The following is a 7,029-nucleotide window of genomic DNA, read 5'->3' as shown; positions in this document are numbered from 1 at the left end:
AATCTGCCACAATTGGTTCCAGTAAGTGTGAGCAGAGACCCCGTGCAGTGTATTCAGATACCCCACATGGAAGGACTCTGTGGAAACTGACACGTGCCACCGCCTACCACTTTGGCAGTTACCAACTTTCTACAGTTTTCTTAATCAAAAGTCGTCTAGGCAACCTGTAAATAAAGGATTAAAAATTTAAGATGTTCTAAAAAATGAATAAAAATAAAAAATAAATGACAATGTCTGTAAATGAAACAAACTCTGGTTGGAAAAACAAAAATGTGGTGTTGAAATATTTTGCTGTATTTTGCCTCATAAAATTTTATTTTCTTAAGCAACTGTTAAAATGAATTAACATTTAAAAGAACTGGAATAACACAGATTATTACTTCATCAAAAGGCAGAATCACAAGGAGAAAAGGAGATTCCTCTATATTCCAATCTTCTCTTGCTAGGGGACAATTTGAGTGGGAAATCTTTTCACCATTTAGGTCTGGAGTGTCCTGTTAATAAAATGCAATGTTGAAATGGCTAAATCACATTGGCTGCTATGCAATACATTTTTTTAGCTACGGCATTGCTTTTACAAAGTAGCTTTTACATACTTAGCAATCCAGCAGGTGATAAACACATATGTTAAGAAGGATTAATGTACTTTAATGGAGGAAGTAGGAAACCAAAATAAATTCCATTTAAAGAGATTAACTGAATCTTTTGTAACCAGACCTCTTTTAAAATGCATGGAAACAGACATTTGTAAACTCTCTTCTTTCAAAATGTAATGTGGTAATCCCAACTACTCAGGAGGCTAGGGCGTGGGGAGTGCTTGAACCCAAAAGTTTGACACCAGCCAGGGCAATAAAGCAAGACTCCATCTCAAAAAAAAAAAAAAAAAAAAAAAAAAAACTTAAAATAAAAACCTTAAATAATGTAACGCAGGTTACCCTTTACAAATAAAATTTTTTAGTGAATTTAAGAAACACCAGTATCATCAATATTAGAAATTATGTAGGTAAGTGCCTGCATTCATATCCAAATTCATGAAAAGAGAAGGAAACCATTCATGTTTTGAAAACCAAGGCATAATATTAAAATGTCTTAACTCCAAGTTACTTTGGAGTACTTTATTCAGAAAAGTCTGTTAACAAAAGTAACATACCTACCACAGAATTTTTGTAGGTTACAATATTGTCCTCTTCACTAATATTTCCCCCTGGAGACAGTTTCGCTCTTGTTGCCCAGGCTGTTGTGCATTGACGCGACCTCGGCTCACAGCAACCGCCGCCTCCCGGGTTCAATCGATTCTCCTGTCTCAGCCTCCTGAGTAGCTGGAATTACAGGTGCCCAGCACTACGCCCGGCTAATTTTTGGTAGTTTTAGTAGAGACGGGGTTTCACCAAGTTGGCCAGGCTGGTCTCGAAATCCTGACCTCAGGTGATCCACCCGCCTCGGCCTCCCAAAGTGCTAGCTAGGATTACAGGCGTGAGCCACCACCTCTTCTAGAATGGACAGTCTTAATATTACTAATGGAGTTTTAATATATGGTTAATGGGTTCCTCGCTGTGACTTCCCATCTCAGTAAATGACAGATCCATCTTTCCAATCTCTCCGAATACAAATCCATTAGTGTAAGAGAATGTAGGAAAAACCATTGTTTCTCCTACTCTCAGACATCACTCAACACTTCTGACACCAGATTCTTCAACAGACACCAGCTGAGCATCGTCTAATTCAATTCAATCCTAACACTATCCACCTGGACATAGCATCACCCCTCAGTCCCTCAAGACTGCCCCCCTCTTCAGATGCCAATTCCAAATCCCAGGTTGTGACCTGTATTTCAACCAACCAGTTATAAATCAGAGATCCCATAACGCACCTCTTTGTGTTTGATTAATTTTCTAGAGCAGCTCACAGAATTCAGAGAAACATTTCATATTTATTTACCCATTTATTATAAAAAAATTACAAAGCATATGAATGAACAGCCAGTTGGAGAGCTGCATAGGGTGAAGTATAGGAGAAGGGGTGCAGAGCTCCCATGTCCTCCCTGGGTGGTTGTACCACCTTCTAGGAACCTCCACATGGTTCAGCTATCCAGAAGTCCTCTGAACCCTGTCCTTTAGGTTTTACATAGAGGCTTCAATTCTACAGGTATGACTGACTGTATCACTGGCCATTAGTAATCAACACAACCTTCAGCCCTGCAGAGGTTGAGAGATGGGGCTGAAAGTCTCAATCCCCTGACCATTCTGGTGACCAGTCCCCATCCAGAAGTTACAAAGGGGCCTCCAGCCACTAGTCGTCTTATTAGCACACAAAGGATATTCTTATCAAGGGTTTTAGGAGCTGTATGACAGAAAACAGGGATGAAGACCAAATACATATTTTACAATATCACAATTAGCAAATTCAACTGGCTCTACTTTAAGAATATCCTCCTACCACCTTCACTGTCACCTCCAAGCCACTGTTATCTCTCATCCGGATGGCTTGCAAGAGAGAGGCTTGTCTCATGCTGCCTCCTTTGCCCATCTGTGTTCCAGTTTCTCTTCTGAAGAGCAAGTGAAATGATGCCACTCCTCTGCAATGTCTTTATCAGAATAAAATCCACACTCCTCAATATGTCTGGCACAGGCTTCCAGGGCATTTCTCACTGCTGCCTTCAGGACCTCTTATCATAACACTCTTGCCCTTGCTCCACTGATGCACCCTCACCTGTGAGATTTACGCTTGCTGTTTTTTCTCCTTGGACTGCAGTTCCCTCAGCCATCCAGGTGGTTCTCATTTCCTTGCTTCTTTCAGAGAAACAAGCAATCGCCCCTTTATCAGTTTGTGTCTCCCTGATCAAACAATATAAGATAACATACATCTCCCATAACTACCTATAGATAACACTCGGTCTGCTTTTCTTCACGGCATTTATGCCTCCAAATACATTACTAGCTGTTAGAATGAAATTTTAAATGAATAGAAGATTTACCTATTGTTAACTGGAATTCTAAATGCTTAGGGTAGAGTCTGGCACATAGTAGGCAGAGAACTAATGGTCCCTAAAAAGTACTGACAAATCAAGAAGAGAATAAGATGATGTATACCTGGCATCCAGGACACAAACTCCAGTGGTAACAAGAACGCTGTCCCCACTACTCACCAACCTTGTTCCCGACCTTCCTTGAACGTGAGATTACCTCTAAGGATCAGCCTTCTTGCCAACTGTTGGCTTAGATACCATGAAATATAACACATAATGAAGCTGGAGGAAAGCAGAAAAATAATGTTTTCCCTCACCCCATCTCAAAACACTCAACACATGGTTCCTCACTCAGTAGGCACTCAATAATACATGACCGTCTGAAAGCATGACCATTTTTATTTTACTAGAGAGGGAAGCAGAATGAGACAGATGACATTTTCTCACGACTTAAGCTTATACATTTGGAAGGAAGAAAGCAGTTGTAGTAAGAGAGGCAGGCTCTTCAAATTCTCACAAAACACAAATTCCTAGTTTTGCTTTGGATGGGAAGGGCTTCATTTCAGGCACGTTGGGGGGGAAAGGGCGAAGGGAAAAACGCTCAGACTATGCTATTTTTAAGTTATTTGGTAAGAATGGCTATTTTTCCCTCTGATATTCTTGAACCACCCAAATGTCATGTTTCCATGCACTGCTGTCTGGATGCTATCAAAGGCACGGCTCTGAGGTGAAAGGAAGGAGTCAGTCATATGCTCATCTTCTCACATGCTGCTACCACTGCTGATTTTTTTTAAAAGCTTTGTGACCTAGAAAGGAGATGTACGGTATGAATGATGCACGGACTGCAGAGAGCATAGGGCGTCATCAGTCTATTTATACCTCCAGGAAGGAAAAAATGAGTACAGGGCAATGGCTCTATATTCCAAGCACTGAGTATGCAAAGATTATCTGGAAGAAACAATAAACAACACAGTGAGGGCGGCATTTATGTCATCAGTGAGAAAGAAAAGGTGAGGCCATATTCCCATGTTCCTTGATCGTTCCAAAATTTTGTTGACTTTTAAAGAATTTCAAGTTGATCCCCTGATATTTCCCATGACTGTATAAAGCATCCCAAATCTGAGTTAAAGACACTGCCACCCATATTTTAATACAGCTTCACCTCATATGTGCATATGTATTTACATTTAGCAATAATCGATATCCATTTGGCTATACTGTAAGTCCCGAGGGAAAGTTTTTCAGGGTTAAGAAAGTATTTGGAAAAGCCTTACAGTTAATTATGCTACTTAACTCCAAAAAGGGGGAAAATGAGATTTACACAGATTTATACAATATGATAGAAAAAAAAATTTTCTCAAGGTGTGTAGTTCATTGCCCTTAAGATGTGAAATCTTTCCAGGACAAAGCAGGGAAAAAGCACCCAGGCCCAGCTGCTAACAGTTATTCCTGGATCACTAGTAAACTTAATGCCAGGCTTCACCTCTCGACTTCCATTTGTTTCTACTGTAAGCAGTATAACATGGAGCCTAACAGAAATGATGTTCTGAAACGTACCCATTTTGCTCTTTTGCAACCTGTTTACTTGTGCAATTACTGCCAGTTTCACTTGCTTTGGAGTTATTTTACTAGCAGTGGCAATGGATTTGATGACAGCTGGCCACAGTATGAGGTGTTTTCTAAGGCTTGACATTAGGTATTTCCTAGTGCAAAATTTACTGATCCCACATACGCTCCAACCTAGAGCCAGGATTCCTTAATGGAACACAAACTGATTTACTTTGAATACACTCAAGCTTCACAGCAAACACTTCCTGTTTCTATTACTGTCCAAGTCTTCTTACCATGCCTGAGGCAGACAATTTAAGGCTTGATTCCTCACCCTTTCCCTTCATCTGCTGAAATCCCATTTAGTTTTAGTGCACCAGGCATGCACTGGTATTTCATCCTATGCAATCCTTCCACAGCCTGACCTATAAAGGGCTGACACTGAGTCCTGGCTTGTTCAGATCAGAGAGAATTAACACTTTTATTTCTTTAATTTCAAAAGCTTCCGAGGTAACTTTTGAGCTCGTAAATGTCAATAATTTGTTGTCAAGACAATTATATTCTTAACCCAGCTGCTACATATAGGGAACATAGAGACTGACAGAAAGTCAGTGAATTTAGAATTAAAACAGTAAGTTTATCTGATTGACTATGCCTCTCAAAATGTAAATGGATGATACAAATTAATACAACCAATTCATTTTATTTGGTTTGGTTTTGGTTTTTGAATGGGTTTATGGGTTTAAGAGGCATTGCTCTTTGTTGTTTATGTGTATTCAGTGTCAGAAAGGAAAAGTGAGCAGTGTGAAGTCTTATTAGATGGAAGACAGGTCTAATGCACATGGAAAACTGATATTCGTGATGGACAGGTCAGGAGCTAGAGAGCAGGGATAAACAAAGCAGAAAAGAAAAGAAAACTCAGCTACAGGTACTCTGTAAGTGAAACTAACAGGTACTTGATAAATATTGGCTGGTTGATTACACAACGGAGGGGAAAGGAATGGCATGCTGTATCATCTTTAAAGACTCCTCTACATGTGCCACACTACTATGAATAGGAAATCAATTTTCCTGTGCTCAATAATTGTAGAGCTCTCGTCTCTTAACTTCCTGCTATATAAACCAGTCCTGCAAGGTCCTCCCTCCTTCTTTTCCTTCTCTCATATTGCCACAGGGGAGCTCACCGAAGGAGTCTGCCTTTAAATGGAGATAAACCTAGCACAAACAAAATCAGCTGTGCTTTCAATAGGTTATTGAAGTACAAACATTCAGAGGGAGTTTTAAACCCTTTGGCAAATCTTCTGAGAGGCAGAGTAATGATGTTCCATAAGAAAATTTGCTAAACGAAAATAAGTAGAATAATACCTATTTCTCTTTTCAAAAAGAAATTTCATTTTCATGGAATTAGGGTTTTTTTATGATTTCCATATTTAATCCTTAATTTATGCTAATGCCTCTGTTTATAATTTTCAACATAATTACTGTGGGGCAAAAGAAAGCAAAGGGACCTATACAGACATATTTAATGTACACACAGCAAACGAAAAGTCTTAGTCTTATGCGATTTTAAAAAAGCTAGTCAAAAAAATGACTAGTCAAATTTTTTGAAGGAAACAGATATTTATTTTAGATTTCCTAATTTTATGTCTGTATCCTCAGTCACACTGACAGTCATCATTCATTCTAAAAAAAAATGAGGTATTACCCAAATAGCTTATGTCAGCATTAATTGTTAAATAAGTACATTTGTAATTCCTCCTGTCAGCCATATCCCCTTACATATCTATGCAGATAGTCAAGCTCCTATATCCAAGTTTGGAGTTAGGAATACAGTGGTACAGTTTATCAATATCCATAGATAGGACAGAGTAAGATTTCCTCTCACTAAACATTTATTTTAAATCTCCCTCAAATCAATTTCTATATAATTTCTTGCAAAAAGAAATAAAAACCAGCAGTTAGTGCTGACAAATTAAACTAGGGGCAAATACACATTAAATATATACATTTATATATTTACATTTGTATATGTATATTTATATATACATTTATATACTTACACCTATACAGGAGCATTTCATTGTAGAATTTTGACTCATTCAAACTCTGTTCACTACCATTAACTGATAAATTATTTATGAAAGATAATCATGACCTCCATTAAAAAAAAGGATCCCTCAAAGCATGATATATATCTAAGAATAATGCAACCTATTTTCTGTGACACTGCTTTGTTCTTCAACACTGTCAGTGGATGAACGATATAGTTTTAACACATTTTTGTGCCATGGCCATGAAATGCTTACATTTATTGTGTTAAGTTTAAGCATATGCTTCAATATTCAGTTGTCAACTGAGATAATGATTTTAAAAGATACAATCTCACCTCTTTAGGATTGTTTTAGTTTTCACTTCCAAACTGCTACATTTGACTCGACACTATTACAAACTACTAGTGAACATAAATTTCAAAAGGATTGTCTTACAATTTCAGATCTTTAACCCATTGCAGTGGT

The 7,029-nt window shown here is 38.2% G+C and overlaps 1 protein-coding gene across 2 annotated transcripts in view; it reads right to left on the bottom strand.

Moving 5' to 3' along the window:
• The window catches only part of PDE3A (phosphodiesterase 3A), a 316,338-nt gene that overhangs the window by 235,053 nt on the left and 74,256 nt on the right, over nucleotides 1-7,029 (bottom strand). The gene's annotated exons all lie outside the window — the stretch shown is intronic.

Source organism: Pan paniscus, chromosome 10, assembly GCF_029289425.2.
Source record: "Pan paniscus chromosome 10, NHGRI_mPanPan1-v2.0_pri, whole genome shotgun sequence".
Lineage (NCBI taxonomy): Eukaryota > Metazoa > Chordata > Mammalia > Primates > Hominidae > Pan > Pan paniscus.
The sequence above is the reverse complement of the archived record's forward strand: the minus strand, read 5'-3'. Positions and strand labels throughout refer to the sequence as shown.